The sequence below is a fragment of the Cebus imitator genome, unplaced genomic scaffold (assembly GCF_001604975.1).
Source record: "Cebus imitator isolate Cc_AM_T3 unplaced genomic scaffold, Cebus_imitator-1.0 Scaffold379, whole genome shotgun sequence".
In the NCBI taxonomy this organism is placed as follows: domain Eukaryota; kingdom Metazoa; phylum Chordata; class Mammalia; order Primates; family Cebidae; genus Cebus; species Cebus imitator.
Window position 1 is genome coordinate 850,771 of NW_016107694.1, and position 12,822 is coordinate 863,592.

At 44.0% G+C, this 12,822-nt stretch overlaps 1 pseudogene; it reads right to left on the reverse strand.

Moving 5' to 3' along the window:
- Positions 1–214: 214 nt before the first annotated feature.
- Positions 215–11,374, reverse strand: LOC108288598 (annotated as a pseudogene).
- Between the last annotated feature and the right edge of the window lie 1,448 nt (positions 11,375–12,822).

Here is a 12,822-nt window from a genome sequence, read left to right on the forward strand (position 1 = left end):
AGTCCACCCAATCCAATCAATTGGATTGATTAATTCTTCAAAAATGAAATCATTCATAAGAAATGAGCATCATATTTTAATGTTATAAAAACTCATCAAACATTAAAAAGTGAAGTGTATTATTCAGATATTAACAATGGGCTTAATCTTTTTTTTGACCTCTGAACTTTTTGTTGGCCTGCTGCTCCCCAAAGGGTTCCCTGCTTCTGCTGGCTTAATGCCTCAGATCTCTGGTGTGGTTGGTCGCAGACACCACTTTGCCATCCACTGTCCAGTGGGTGGCGGTTTTTGAATGGTTTGCATGGATTGCTGCTGTCCAGGGCATCACCAAGATTGAAGTCTTCAGCATCTTCCAGCAGGTGGCGGTAGGTGGCGATCTCAGCTTCCAGCTTGACCTTGATGTTCAGCAGGGCCTCGTACTCCTGGGCCTGGCACTGTCCCTCTGCCCAGGTCTGTGCCAGCTCTGACTCCAGGTACAGCAGGATCCTGTTGAGCTGCTCCATCTGCAGGGTGTAGTGGGCCTCCACGTCTCTCAGGCTGTTCTCCAAGCTGGCCTTCAGATTTCTCATAGAGTCCAGTCAATCTCCGAGGACTAGACTGTATGTCTCAGCTCCGTGAGCACCATCTCAGCAGCTTTGTCGCCAGAGGACTGCGTGGTGACCACTGTGGTGCTCTCCTCAATCTGCTGAGACAAGCACTTGTCCAGCTCCTCTGAGTTCTTCCGAGCCAGCTCATCATATTGGGCCTGGATGTCTGCTATGATCTTGGCGAGGTCCTGAGATTTGGGGGCATCTATCTCCATGGTCAACTCAGAGCTAGCAGTCTAGGCTTATAGGCCTTTTACTTCCTCTTCGTGGTTCTTCTTCATGAAGAGCAGCTCCTTCTTGAGAGCCTTGATCTCTGTCTCCAGCTGCAGCCAAGCAACACTGGTGTCATCAGTGACCTTGCAGAGCCCAAGTATATCACTCCACAGACTGGTGCATGGCCAGCTGTGTCTCATACTTGACTCTAAAGTCATCAGCAGCAAGATGGGCATCGTCCATCTGCAGAATGATGCAGGCACTATCGACGGCATTTGCGAAGATATGAGCCCTCATGTCCTCGATGGTCTTGATGTAATGGTTCCAGTCACTGACCTGGGGTCCCTTCTTCTCCAGGTGCTCCCTGATTGTACTCTCCAGCTTCCAGTTCTTGGTCTCCAGGCTCCTGACTCTGTCCAGGTAGGAGGCTGGGTGATGGTCGTTCAGGCTTTGCATGGTCTCCTTCTCGTTCGGGATGCCTCCTCCTCCTGCCAGAACCCCACTATCATCCCTTTGGCCAGGCCCCTGGGCCCTTTGCAGCCCCAGAAGCTGGTGGAGTGGGACATGGAGATCTGAGAACCAGAGACCCCGGTGCTTGCATAGATGTTGGCCGCGCTGCTGACCAGCCTGGTACCATAGCTGGGCACCTGTACAGAGCCCAGGGACCGGTATTTGGTGGAGAAAGTGGAGGGAGTGGTGAAGCTCATGCTGTCCGGGGAGAAGAGTGAGAGGATAGGACTCAGGCTTTGCTGATGACCTAATTTTTTTTTTTTAATAAGTAGCATAAATATATGTTAAGCACAAATACTACAAAAGCTGCCAAAAACCCTATAGAACAAATAACTAACTAAAGTGAATGGTTACAAGGATGCTAGTCTATGCATCCCATACAGGATGGTATTTCATATTTCTTGGGATAACTCGTCAAGCCTTCTATGATCCAATTCCTGACCTTTTCAGCTGTGATACTCCCCTCATCATGAGCACTACACTTACCTCTCCAGCCATATTGAACAGCTCCAGCTCCCCAAGTGCATCATACTTTTGCATACACTATTTTATACATTTGCATATACTAGACTCTGTGCTTTTGCATATGCTATTTTCTCTGCATTGGTTGCAACTGGAAAACTTCTACGCTTCTTTCTAAACCCAGACTCAATCCTCTTTGACCCACCCAAATAGAAGTAATTAGTCACTCCTTTGCTCTGGTATGGTTTCCAGTTCACACCTTTGTTGTTTCAGCACTAAATTTTCCATGCTTGTGTCTCCTCTATCGAGTGAGAAAACATTGAGAGCAGAGACTGTCTTTAGATATTCATTCATTCGTTTCCATTCAACAAATATTTGCTAAGTGCCTGTTATATGCTGCATGACTTGTCTTTGCATTCATTATATGTACTCTGCTGAGCATGGTGCTGGGAAACACCAAGTGCTAAAGCATGGGTGATGAGTGGCATGGAGTTATTGCAGATGGCTACATAGACTGTCCTTAGCATGGAAGACTCTCCCTCTGCTGCATTGTTAGTGAATCATCCTGGGCTTTCTCTCCCTACTCACAGGCAGTGTATTTCTTCATGTGATGTCTCACTGCTTGGAAGACTTGTCTCCCCATTCCACCCCACCTCAGAACTCCTCATCACTTCCTGGCCTCCCAGCCTCACTCTGTGTCTGGAGATTCCAGATACAATCAGGAGAACCACCCAAATAATCAACTTCTTCCCTACAACTAACTTGATTTCCCAGTAAAGATGATGTCTTGTCACACACAAAAGGGCCAAAGTATGCCCACTTTCTGGCACCACTATGGACAGAATCCTGGTAGCTGTGCTAGGACAGCATGGTACCAAGAAGCGGCAGATCATAGGAAGTGGGAACTGGTGATACCTCTTTCTAAATCAAAGAAAGAGGATCCACAAAGATGGTTTTGGTGACTCAAATTCTGATAGTGTTTGGAGAGGTTGTTACAGGGGATGGGGGAAAGGGAGGGAATGGGAGGATACAACAGAGAAATGCATGACTCAGTCTACCATCTACCATTGACAGGAGGATGGGAGGTGCTTCTCTGCTATTTATGCTTTCATTCTTGATTTTCCGGACTCTAGATGCCCTGGGCCTTCCTTCCATAGAGTCCTCTGCCCTCTGTCAGCCTGGTCTGTTTCCCAGACACCGAAAGCAGACTCACTGACATAAACTGTTATCCCCAACCTGATCTGCGATTGCACCTCAAATGGGCCACTGGGCATAGATCAGCATCCTGTAACCATTTGTACTAATTAGTTAGTTATTTTACAGAGTTTTGGTATTTGTGTTTGACATATATTGTATTCTACTTCTTTTAAAAATAGATTAGGCCCATTGCTAATACTGGTCATATACTTCATCTTTTCATGTTTGATGAGTTTTATACCATTAATATAAATGAGCACACATATGCCACTCATATTTTACACTTGAAACTTAAAAAAAATTGGTTGGAGCATTTCTGCCAAAAGACGACTTTTAGTATTTTAAGACAGACTTATCGGGATGTCCTAGGGATGCAAAATTTAGCTTTTAGTTGCTACCTGAAAACAATCATTCTTTATAAAGCTCAATGTCTTCTTTCAGATCCTTTAAGGAATATTGGGAAGATCACTCTGCCTCTTGCTGCGGCCCACCATATGTTCTGGAACAGGCTAAGTTCCTGAGTTCTCGGGGGGCGGCACAGGAGTCTGCACCAAATGGACATCCAGGACACCCCTGCATCCTAAACGGTGTTTCTTATCCAATCCAAATGGACTGTATTCCTACAGGGAGATTGAGTCTTAGTGATGCTTTTCACAATAGTGGTGGCATAGCCGGGGCAAAAGTCACATCACAGTCCAAACTGCAGGGTTGCTGAGCCACTCACTTTCATGTTTAAGTTTCCAAATCCGTGTGCGAGGAATTATTCACTGTACATCTCGGGAGATAGAGTGTGCACTGGTGGTCATGAAATGAAGCTTCATTGAAGCAAGTTATTGCACCTTTTGGGTGTGATCAACCAAGTGCATCTGAGATCCCACAGTGGTAGATTTGTACCCTACTCCATACCTTAATACAGTGAAAAACAGACAAGAGCTCAGACTTTCTCTTAAAATGAACAGGCTTTTGCTTTCCATTTCTCAGAAAATCAATCCTATGTGAGGTAGCAGAGTATAATCAGTAGAACCAGGGGCTCTTGAAGTCAGAAGAGTCCAGTTTAAAACCTCAAATCCACATTTTTAGGGTGGGTGACCTTGGGCATAGTGTTGCTATAACAGAATACTTGAGACTGGGTAGTTTATACACAAAAGATTTATTTGGCTTCTAATTTTGGTACCTGGAAGATTCACGATTGGGCAGCTGCATCTGCTGAGGGCCTCAGGCTGCTTCAACTCATGGTGAAAAGTGGAAGGGGAGTGGGTCTGTGCAGAGATCACATGGAGAGAGGGGAAGAAGAAGAAGTTAGATTCTTTTTAGCAACCTGCTCTCTCTGGAACTAATCCATTCATGAGAGCAAGAACTCACTCATCCCAGAAGAAGGGCTCCAATCTATTCATGAGGAATCTGCCCCCATGGTTCAAATATCTCCACTTGCCCCCACCTCCCACCTGCCACACTGAGGATCCAACTTCTGCTCGAGTTTTGGAGGGAACAAACCAAAGCAGTCAATGGTGTTTAACTTCTCTCAGTCTCAGATTATTCAGCCATCAAATGGAGATAATCACACTGACCTCACAGAGCTCTTAAGAAGAATCAGGAAGACAACAGATGTAAGTGTTCAGCACAGCACCTGGTAGATAGAACTCAGTCAATAGTAGGAAGATAAGGAAATGAAAACCGACCTGGTTTTTGAAAGGCTTGAGATATTGAAGAGAGATTTTTGTAGTCTAATTGAGGTCTCAAGATTTCTTTTCTTGCTTGGTGCCTGTACAGGTGATTGTCTGTAAGTCAGCGGTTGGAGCACCTGCAGCATGGCTGGAACTCCGTCTCTGTCAGTGAGGCATCCACTCGAGGATGGCAGCCTACTGCATGCCAGCACTGTGCCCTAGGATTGCCCCAGTTCCTTCTGTGGAAACTTGTAGCCTGATGATAAATACCCCTTACTCAAGGTAACTTGGAGGCATTTTTTTTAAAGAGCTAACACAGTTTGAATAAACCATCAATCTAGAATCTAGATCAGAAGCTGGATAACTTTTCATATAAAAGGCCAGATAGAAAATATTTGAGGCTTTGTGTCCCATATGGTCTCTGCTGCAACTATTTGATTCTTGTAGCATGAAGGCAGTCAAACAAAATATATAAATGAATAGGTGTGACTGAGTTCCAATAAAACTTTATTTATGGTCACAGAAATGTGAATTTCATATCATTTTCATGTGTCATAAAATATTATTCTTCCTTTAATTTTTCTAAAAGGATATTTTAAAATGTAAAAAAATGGGCCACACAAAAATAGGCAGTGGACTAGATTTAGCCCATGGGCCATATAATTTGCTGACTCTGAGCTAGAGTGATGTTTTGTTAAAATGAAATTTATTTTTCACAGATCTAATGATTTGCTGAGAGCAGTGACAAAGCAGAGATATGTTGCCATTTTATTTCAAAGAAATTCTGACCTAAGCCTGAAGGAAATTGCTTTCTAACAAAATAAAATACATTTATTGAATCTTAGGAGATAAGGTTCACATCTTTTATATGTGGCTTAATCCCCACCTGGGGCATTACTACACAGGACAGTGAGACCTTTAGATTTTAACTTTTGTTAACTAAGCATGGTCTCAGGCTTTGCTATCTTTTGTTTGTTTTTAATCGGGAAGTTTAACATTAGAAGACATAGGGCAAAATAATCACAAAGCAACAACAAATGACAAACACATTTTGCCCTAATTGACTATACTGAGTCCACACTATTAACTACCTAAAAAAACAGATAAAAAGAAATACAGAAAAAAAATAGGAAATACTGAATGCCCACCGTATAGCTAGAATTGTTACTACCATTCTACTAACAAAGAACTGGCAATCATTTAAGTATTTTTTTCCAAACCTCACACAGCTGGTACATACATAACTGGAATTCAAACATAACACGTATGACTTTTTTTCAACTTTCATTTTAGATTCACGAGGTACATGTGCTGGTTTGTTACATGGGTGTATTGCATAATGCTGAGGTTTGAAGTACGAATGATCTATCACCCTGGTACTGAGCATGGTGTCCAGCAGTTAGTTTTTCTGCCTTTCCCTTCTCCCTGCTCCTCCCTCAAGTAGTCCCCACTGTCTATTGTTGCCAACTTTCTGTCCATGATTACTCAGTGTTTAGCTCCCACTTATAAGTGAGAATATGCGGTATTTGGTTTTCTGTTCCTGTGTTAATTTGCTTAGGATAATGGCCTCCAGCTGCATCTGTGCTGCTGCAAAGGACATGATTTCATTCTTTTTTATGGCTGTGAAAAATAAAATGTTGATATCTATCACTCTGCTTTAGCTTTCTGCCTGGTGAGTGTGTGTGTTTATTTAGGGCGGACCGTGCCAGCTCTGTGCTAAGTTCTCTGTACATATTATCAGAGCTTCAAGAAGAAATCAACCAATCCACCATCATAGTGAAATATTTCAACACACTTTTCTCCATAGTTGACCCATGAATTAGACATACTGTATCTCTTTTAATGTACAGGTAGATTTTATCATTACTATTTTACAATTGTGGAAACTGAGGCTTAGAGTGGTGGTTAACTTGTTTAGGGGCTACATGCTGAGCATATGGTAGAACTGAGATGTAACCTAGGATAACAGGATTTCAAAGCCTAGGAGCTTTGCATTAGTCTCCATGTCTTCCCTGCACCCCACCAACCTCCTGGTCATTTAGAAACCTAAGGAGTAGGCAGAAAGGAAAACCTGGAAAGGTAGGGGCAGAGTTGAACACTGACCTCTCTCTCTTCCAAATCCCAATCAAGGGTTTCTCCAGACAGTTGGGTTGTGTTAGGGATAACACTGAGGAAGTTTGATCCAATTACCAGCAACAGAAATAGTTATTTATATTAGGTTTTGTTTCTTAAATCACACTGAACAAGCATTGCTATCAGTCAGGAATTAATGGCCACACACAGCGAGAGACAACCAGAAGTGGAGCAATAATTACTGGGGTCATCGACCTCACCTTGGGGCAAAGCTAACTTAGGGGTCTTGTCACACTGCTGGAAATGACAGGACACAAGTCAATGGATGCTGAATCACCCTGGGTAGAGTTTCAAGCCTGTCTGCATTCAAACGATGTCAACTAGATTGAGGGAATTCAGAGACCAGAAAGATAAATAATAATAGCTTTGAAAGGGGCTGATTCAGGAAGGCCAGTTTCTGACTTGACAGAGTTGCAATGGGGGCCAGCGATGACTGAAGATTCCTTAGAAGAGTCATTTCCCTGCACTTGGCTTGGGAGTACAAGAAGGAGGTCATGTGATGAGTTGAATTGTTCCAGAGGTCGTGAGACAATCTCTTTTAAAAAGAGAGGAGAGATGGGTTAAAAAATGAGAAACACGCAAAATAGCAAGAAAAACTAGAGGAGTACCATAAGTCAACCTTGGAATGGCTTCTAGAAGGAAACCTGTGTGTGTTCATTGTGGGAGAAGCTGAAGTAGGCTGTAAAAATGAGATATAACCAAACAGGAGGGAACAATCTTGGCTGACAAGTAACAGCAAGGAAATGCTGGGCCCTACCTGCCTTCTCCCACTGTTACCAAAGTGAGCAAATTTCGGGGTATGAAGCCATAATAGTAGATAGGAAAGTTTGCTCCAAGGCTCATGCCCATGGGCGTGTGGGGAACACAGGCAGTTCCAGAGACAACAGGAGGATGTCCAGCTCACATTTCTCCCAGAAGCAGACCCTGAGACAAGAATTCAAGTGCAAATATGGTAGCCCCCTTATCTATGGGGGATACGTTCTTCGGTGGATGTGTGAAACCTGCAGAGAGTACAGAATCTTATGCATATATATATATACTATTTTTTTCTATACGTATATACCTATGATAAAGTTTAATTTATAAATTAGGCACAGCAAGAGATTGACAATAATAACTAATAATAAAATAGAACAAATAATAAAAATATACTGCAATAAAAGTTACATAAATGTGGTCTTTCTCTCTCTCAAAATACCTTATTGCACAGTATTTACCCTTCTTACAATGATGTGAGATGATAGAATGCCTATGTGAAGAGATGAAGTGTGGTGAGTGATGCAGGCATTGTGATGTAAATGCAAAATCCCAGAAATAGGCAATGCATAAGTTTTGCATAGGGTTTGGTTCTGAGTAGTGTGACAAAATCTTCCACTATACCACCCAGGACATGAATCCTCCCTGTGCCCAGCATCTCTGCACTGTGGCACTGCCCACCTTGAGTCGCCTGGTAGTCCTCTGATATGATTAGGCTTTGTGTCCCCACCCAAATCTCATATTGAATTGTAATCCCTATAATCCCCACGTGTCAAGGGAGAGACCAGGTAGAGGTAATTGGATCATGGGAGCAGTTTCCCCATGCTGTTCTCCTCATAGTGAGTGAGTTCTCATGAGATCTGATGGTTTTATAAGGGGGCTTTTACCCCTTCACTCAGTGCTTCTCCTTCCTGCTGCCTTATGAAGGTGTCTTGCTTCTCCTTTGCCTTCTGCCATGATTGTAAGTTTCCTGAGGCCTCTCCAGGCATGCTGAACTGTGAGTCAATTAAACCTCTTTCCTTTATAAATTACACAGTCACAGGCAGTTTTTTATAGCAATGTGAAAAGAGACTAATGCACCCTCTCAGTTATCAGATTGTCATGGTATTGCTTGTATCCAAGCCCTCCTTATTTTACTTCAGAATGGCCCCAAAGCACAAGAATAGTGATGTAAAAGTTTTGGACTGGGTTGTTGTGGGTAACTGAAATTTTGTGAGCAAAACTGTGGATATGAGGGTACCACCGTAGTTTTTAGGAGGTGATTGCAAGAAGCACTGGTAAGGAGTGGGGCAGTAAGAGTAAGATGGGAAGGCAGCCAAGTAAAGCACTTCATCAGGCAAGTTGTCCTTGTGGACACTGAGGAACACTGGGAGCCAGCGTAGAGCACAGGCCTTGGGGTCGTCCTGTCTGAGGGCAGAGGGAGCTGTGTGGGCTCCAGTGGGCACAGTGGGTAGAGGAGGGCTCTAGCAGTTAAAGCGAGGCTGTGGGCAAAGCATAATGGGTGCTGATTGGCAGGTGCATGTTGGGCTACATTTACAGTGATGGTAAATGCAGAGGGGATAGAGTTGGGCGCCAGCATCTGTGCAGGGCACCTCTCAGAAGAATCACCAGGGAGGTAAAGATTGAAGAGTAATGGTTTGACGTCTCCACACACTCCAGGCTAAACAAGCAGGGACTGTGGGAGAAAAGGAGAGACTAAAGCTGTAGACCAAGAGCAGAGCAGCCACAGAGAGGAGAGCAGGTTCAGTGCAGGGCCAGTGATGTCAGAGTGAAGACCAGAGCAAGAGAGCTGAAGTCGAGAGTTTTCCTGCCTGCTGCCCCAATTCCCTGTGCAAAAGGAAAACCGGACTTGCCTGTCAGGCTCAATCACTTCGGTCCTCCATGTGTTCATACTGAAGATAGATGGTTTTCTCCTCCTTGAGAGTGGAGCTGGACATGGGAGAAAAAGTTTGCTCTCTCAAAAAAATTAAGCTGCTTTTGTTGGCACAGAAAGTTCCACAGATTAGGGAAAAAAAGAATCTGTGAGTCCTCCTTTTAAGTGGTCTAGTAGTCAGACTGTTTTTCCCAAATGAATTCCCGGGCCAGTATAAACTTCTGCTGGGGCTGACTCTGCCATTCCTCCCCCTACCCATGCCCCCTCAGAAAAATGAGCCCAGCCAAGGTCTCTTCTGATACAAGCTAAGCTTCTGGAAGGCAGCCAAGGAGTCTGTCTTAGGCAGGGTTACGGGGTCTCTCTTCAGCAAACATGCCCCATTCATCCCTTGGGTCTTGAAGTGGGCTCTCTCGGGTGCTCTTGGTACAATCTCTCTTCCTATCAGTGGGGCTTTGATTTTTGCTGTTACTCAGGGCATAATGTGAATGCCTCTAAACTCAGGGCATTAGCCCAGCCCAGGGAACCAAGTTGTAGGAAGCTGAGTAACGACCTCTGAAGCTGTCAGGCTTCCATGTTTGGTAATGTAGAAATGATTACTCCCTATAGTAGTTATCCAGGGAGGAGAGAAAGGGAGAGAGAGAGAGAGAAAAGAGAGAGACGGAAAGAGAGAGACAGAAAGAGAGAGAGATTAACTTAGGTTAGTTTCAAGAATTGGAATTGGTTTCTGCAATTGGAGGAGGCTTGGTAAGTTTAAGGACAGGCTGGAGACCCAAGGAAGAGTTGATGAAGCCACTCAAGTCTGAGGGCTAAGAACTCTCTGTTCCTCAAGAGAGGTCAGCCTTTTTCTCAAGGCTTTTGACGGTTTGGATGAGACCCACCATTTTATGGAGATAATATGCTTTATTCAAAATCAATTGATTTAAACATTAACCTCAAATTTTAAAAATTACCTTCATACAACATCCAGATGTGTTTGGCCAAACATCTAGATGGCACGCTCCAGCTAAACTGATACCTAAAATTGACCATCACATTCCCCCGACTCTACTTTTTTTTGTTGAACAGATGAGAAAACCAAGGCTCAAAAACATATAACAACCTGCTCAAAATCATGTAGCTAGTGTGTGATTTGACACATGAGCCATGCCTTAACCACCATGTTATAGAGAGGTTGCAGATATAAACCCAGCTTTAGACTGAAATTGGCTGTACAGAAATATCCCAACTATCTGAGTAGATTGGAAGCTCATTACTCCTTTACACACCCTGTCTGGCCAACAGGCTGAGGTGGCCTGAACGACTTGAATTCTGTTTCTTCCTACTTACTGCTCACTCTTAACCTTCTGAGTCCTCTCCGTAGGCCAGCTTTTGTCCTTCACACTTCTCTCTACTCTGGCTAAGCTTCCTTCCGCACATGCTTTTCATTCATTTTTATTTTTCTCAAGTTACATCTAGCAATTCACAAAGCTTTGGGGTACCCATATTTAGTGAGATAAAGCTCTTAGTCCCCAGCAACGAGTCAAGCTAGGACACATTTAGTTGGGGATAATGAAGGGGTTTCTCTTCTTTACCCCATCGCTCTCAGAGAAGTGAGAAGAGAATTCACATGTTACTGCTGGGAAGGCCAAGGGCTAGTCCTCAGCAGACCATGAAGGCAGGGCCATCTCTTAGACATCTTTGCACCCTGTATCAGTCAGTGTCCAGTCAGGAAAACTGAAACACACCAGACATTTCGAGCAGAGAAAATTCTATTTGGGGAATTGATTGAAAAATCTAGATGGCAAAAGGAGAAGGGTAAGGGAAACCACAGGTTAGTAACTGCAGAGAGCTGCTACTGCTCCTCAGCCCATGAAGAAAAAGGTAAAATGATGCACCCAGGGAGTTCAGTTCACCACAGAGGCCGCTGCCTTCAGAGCCGCATTGCTGCTGCGGCTGTAGCACCATAGTCTTCCTGCTGCGGGTCCGGCCTTGACCACCATCATGGACTGCTGCCACCACTGCTTTTAGGAGTTGGAGAACATGGCTTATCCTTGGACTTAGGAGTGCATTTTTAGGAAAACGCCTGAAATTGATGCAGAGAGGGAGTAATGCTAAGGGTGTAGCCACAGCTGCAAAGCTCTGTGGATATGCACACAGAAATGGGTGCATGTGAACTTTCACCACATAGAAAGTTCTATGACCCAGTTGGTCCCCATGTGGTGTTCTCATTGCTCACTGGCCTCCATCATAGCACTTGGCACATGACCATTTTTTCATTTGTTATTGTTAGTTATTATTTCAGTCATCTTTCCATCTAGACTGCTAGGGCCATGAAGTAAGACTCATGCCCTTCCACCCCTTAGATTCTCTTGCATCCCCTAAGCCTGGCATTCAGTGACCACTCCATGTATTTATTTGACTGACACCCAGCTGGGGCCTCAGGAGATACCATTTTATCTTCTTACAGAGAATCAAAGGGCTCATGGGAGTGCCCAGTTCTGAGAAGAAAGCTAGATTTGCCAGCTGTGTTTTCACTCAGCTACGGTTGTATCATTCAACTTTTAACAAAGAGAAGTTGGCAAGAATAGGAAGGCAAAAGGCAGCAGAAATGAAATCCAGGAGGGCACACACTCCCTTCGGGAGGTGTCTCTGAATCGGGTGTGGTGGTGACTGAAGCAGGCAGACCTGGAATGCAGCAGCAGCCAAGAGCCCAGCCAGATGCTCTTGTCATCCATTTGTCCCTGCAACAATTATTTACAGTTTGTTGCTATGATCCCACAAGCTCATCATCACTCCCAAAGGAGAGAGAAGTAAACTAGATTGATAGGGGGCTTTCATCTGTATGATGTTTTGTCTGTGAGCCCTGTGGGAGCTGGCATGCTTAGAGTAGCTACTGTCTTCCCAGAGAGGGAGGGAGCCCCATGATCTGGAGCGTAGACTCTCCCTAAGAAGCTTCTCTCTTTCTTTCCTGGCTGAAAGTGGATACATCAATTTCTATCCCAGAGGTGTTAGACTGTAAGACTGAGAGTTTATGAATGTCACTGTCAGAGCCAACCACAGCTTGGACTACCTCATTTCCAGATGCATTTTAACCTTGTCCTTGGCAATTGCATTTAGCAGGCCTTGCACTTGTCCAACAGGATTTCACCCATTCACCATTTATTTTAGCACTACAGTATAACCTTGAGATGTCTGTTAGGCATATGCTTTTTTAAAAACCAAGATATTCTTTTGTAAGAAGGATATAAAATGTATTTTATCTTGCAAGCCCACTTTGATCATTTTTGGTGTCTGCCTGGGGCCCTGTGTTGAGAAGGATTCTGAAGTACAGAAATCACTTGCTTACAGGCACCAGAAGACTTTTAATACTCTTTTATAAGAAATATGCTAACAGCCAAAAGGCCTATTAGGATCCATTTTAAGAGTCCCCTGGGATGAATTCTGTTGC